Source organism: Marmota monax, unplaced genomic scaffold (assembly GCF_021218885.2).
Source record: "Marmota monax isolate L192 unplaced genomic scaffold, Marmota_monax_Labrador192_F-V1.1 WCK01_AAM20220418_F8-fsc00056, whole genome shotgun sequence".
Taxonomy (NCBI): Eukaryota; Metazoa; Chordata; class Mammalia; order Rodentia; family Sciuridae; genus Marmota; species Marmota monax.
The window spans coordinates 4,753,954-4,758,106 of record NW_026695212.1 but is presented as its reverse complement, the minus strand read 5'-3'; the positions used below and the strand labels follow the sequence as shown (position 1 = coordinate 4,758,106).

The following is a 4,153-nucleotide window of genomic DNA, read 5'->3' as shown; positions in this document are numbered from 1 at the left end:
AGAGTTTCAAAGGACATTTATTTCCCTTTTGTTTTGAAGATGAAGATAACTGCCCAGCAATTGCCAGTGGGTAGGTGGGGGCTGGGCTCGGATTCATTCTTTCTCTACTATACCACTCTGTTACAACTCTACAAGAAATAAAATCATGGGATATCCTAGCCAAGCCTGAGTCCATATCAGCTACAGAAATTGGAATATTTTGCTGTAATTCACTAGTGTGTCTTTCAGTCCATGAAAACCCCATTTTGTTCTACTTGAACGAGGTTCATCTTTGGAACACAACATCAATAACCATTTACTGATTTGGTTAAACAAAAGTGTTAAAATTAGCTTAATTAATTATATAATGAATAGTGTATCCCTTAGCCCCATGAAAACTTCGTTCCCCAAGACTATAATTCATGTATGGGACCAATGATGGAACTTGGCTCCACAGCCCTTGAATGCTCTTGAGTTTTCCCATCATGTATTTCATCCTTGGAGCTTCAAACATTCTACAAAATAATTCGCATCCATCTTCTCAGATTGCGAATTGATTATTATAGGACATAAATGATATTTTTAGGGTTCCAGATTCTACTTTCTCCTAGAGTTGTGAAAAGCTACTTTTAAACTACAGTTGTTCCATTTGCAGAAAGGTGTCCCCTGAGAAAAAGATGCCTGCAACAGCCTCAGAATGGGCATCCCCTCATGTTCAGATATAACCCCCTAAACAAATCAGTCTCTTCCAGAAGTTATGGGAGTAGTTCATGGAATCTTTGGAGAGTGTGAGGCTCTGTGTGGCCAAGCATGAACCAGACAACATCCTCAGCCAGGGCTACACTAGGATCACAGACATGAAAGTGGCAGGTGATGGACCTCCATTTAACAATTGGAAGTGAATGCAGTTTGATTAGCCAAAACCAGACAAATGTCTTCTATTCCAGGGAAGGTCAAGGAGCCAAGGGATGACAGAATGAAAAAACCAAGACCCTTTAGTTAGGAAAGATGGAGGCTGAGAAACCACCTAAGGAAACCTTTAAAATCGTAAACATTTTATATAAGTGAACATCAAATCCTCAATCTGTGAGAATACCACACTCAAAACTTTGAAAGCTATTTTAGTAATGATAATTGCTACTTCTCACAAAAGGCAGTATCTTTGTATGATTCTCTACCACCAAAAGAATGTATTTCTAAAAATTATACTTAATTCTAAAGATTTGAGGGAGGAGATGACACCCCAAAACTGAAGGTAGAGGCACTTTAGGAACCAAATCAAAATATTCCCTTTTGATCATTTGACATCTCTGCTAAAGATTTTATTTTGATTTTTATATTTTTATTTTTATTTATTTATTTTTATACGGTGCTAAGGATTGAACCTAGGACCTCATGCATAAGAGGAAAGCACTCTGCCACTGAGCTACAACCCCAGTCCTAAAGATTTTCTTGATAGGTAGTTTCTGAAACCAAATGACCAAATACTGGCTGAAGGCAGCACAAGAAAGTGTTTGATTAACATATTAAAAAATTCAAAGCTGAATATCATGACAGTGGCTCTATCTAAAATTCAACTAAAGTGGCTCAGTGGGTGATTGAGCAGCCATGCACAGTAGCAATGGTTTTTGGATGCATTGGGATAGATATATCTGGGGAATCCTGAAGAGAAAAGCTGCTGGAGCCCATATGGATACTCATTGCCATGAGCAGAATGAGAAGCCTACAGGAAGTTGTGCTGCATGCATCACCGAAGGCAAGAGGTCCTGTACACTTAATCATCTTGCTGCCATTTGTTATTAAAAGGAAAAACATCTTGATCTGGAAAATAACTGGATTTTGATAGAACAAACCAAGAGGTGTTTTTTTTTAATACACTAAGATTTTTTCTTTCACTTTCCCAAGATTCAATATGAAAACTGACCAAGCTTCTGAAAACAGCAGGATTTTCACTTTGAATCCGTCTGCATCCTTTATTACTCAGTTCTATGAGGAATCATTGATGAAAATCATGCTTTATGTTGACATACTGTTTGGAAATGAAACACAAGGTGCTACTTTGGCTAGAGGGCAAGGCTTTGGGACCAAAGACATTAACGAGAGCTAGAAAGATATAAACCCTGTGAAATATGACCTCATAGAGGCAGTGAATCATGATCTTTATCCAAGGGAGAGATGATAGTATTGTTAATGGTGACAGAAAGTGAAGTTGCTGCATTTGCTATCTTGAATCAAGACTGGAAAGAAATCATTGACACCAACAGAGCCGGAGATGCATCTACTGGAAGTTTTGTCTTTGCGGGTCTCTGACAAACCTCTGACTGAATGCATCTATAAAGGCCACTAAACAGCAAGCATTGTAACTAAGTGGCCAGGTAGCATCTTTCCTAAGAAGCCAGATTTCCACTGAGGGTAAAACATAAAACCCAAGCTCAGGAGTACAGATACTGCCCTGATTGCTTTCTGAAAACTCTTCTTATGAAGAAGAAAATTATCTGCCATCTTTCTCTATTATAATACTGTTTGTTCTTAATTTAAATGGTTCAGGAATGCTTGATGACTCTTTAGCTTCTCCACAACTTAAAATATGATGCTTATTTCCATAGTTTTTAGTGCTTCTTGAATGTCAATGAAACAGCAATATAACATTCCCATAAAAATTTTTATTTATTTCGTTTTCAATTACTTTGTAAATTCATGTGTGTTTAGTAAATGGATTGGTTTTTCTACATTTCTCCTTTGAATGTAGATGCATCTTAATAAAAAGATTTTTGTAGAAGAAATTAATCCTAACACATGTATCTTTTGGTAGAGAAATATTTAATTTAGGGGTGTGTGTGTTCATCTACACATGCATAAATGTACCACCTGCATACATAATAAGTGGTCAGATTAGTCCAGAAATATTTATCTTGACAAGTTATTCCAATCATCCCTTCAATGTACATTCAGACATAGAACAAACTTATAATGAAATAATTTGCCAAATTTAAATTTATATTAAATCATAGCCTTCTTCTTATTTGTGTTACTCTATAATGTGACACAGATAAAAACTCTAGGGAAAAAATGGTTTAGGGGAAAAACCTAAATTAGCACTAAAGAGATGAGACAAAACACCAAAATGTGTGTTTGACTCCATAAATCTAGCTCCCCTCAACAAGCATGATGGAGATGTTCTACATGCAGTTTTAAATCCATTTAAGAGTTTATCAATTAAGCAGAGCAGAGACATGCAACCAGACTGTGTAGGAAAAGCAGTGTTTCCTGTAACCGCCTGAGTAAATCAAAGAGTGAGAAAATCAGGTTTTAAAATTCAAAGTTTGCTTGAGATTAAAAAACAAACCAACGGTAGGCAGACCTGCGACCTGGAGAACAGGCCCAGCAGCCCGCCGGCATGGTAGACGGATCACCCCAATTGGAGGAGGGGCCCAGCTGCTGCCTGTGCCTGCACAGTAGGCAGACCTCCCCAGTTGGAGGAGCCCAGCTCCTGCCGGTGTGGTAGACAGACCACTCCAACTGGAGGAGGGGCCCTGCCGCCCGCACATGCGGTCACTTGACCGAGCTCTTGACAAACATAAGGTTTCCCCAACACCCCCACCTCATCAAACACCTTATGAGAAAAACTGATGGAACTCATCTTGGAAATCCCCACCAACCCTTAAAACCCACCAACCGGTTGGCTGGCGTGGCTACCAGTGCGGTTCTGCAGCGGATCAGGTACCTGGTTCACATCTCAGAGAATAAGAGAAGAGAGGCCACAGGTGGAAGCTCAAGTCCTCTCACACTGACTACCACTACCATCCTGAACCCAGAGACTCAAGCTAGGAATAGACAATGCCACCAACTGGAAGAAATGAAAACAGAGTTCTGAGAGACATTTTTTTTCTTTTCTTCTTTCTTTTTTTCTCTTCTCTCTCTCTTTTCATCCATTCACCCAGTCTCCTCTACCCTTCCCCCTCGGGTCTTCGCAACCTCAACATATGTGAAACCAAAAATTGTACACGAAAAACGTCTTTAACAACTGAATCACCAGAATAATATACTATAGAGGAATTGCATATGCCCCACCTCCCTTCCTCCTTTTTATTTCTTTTATTTTTTCTTGTATTTTCTTTTTCCCGCTCTCTTTTTTCTCTTCCTTTCGTTGTTATTTGCTTTCCTCCCTCTTACT

At 39.0% G+C, this 4,153-nt stretch overlaps 1 pseudogene; it reads left to right on the top strand.

Annotated features, from left to right (window-relative positions):
* Positions 1 to 749: 749 nt before the first annotated feature.
* LOC124083904 (adenosine kinase-like) lies at positions 750 to 2,326 on the top strand (annotated as a pseudogene).
* Positions 2,327 to 4,153: the final 1,827 nt, after the last annotated feature.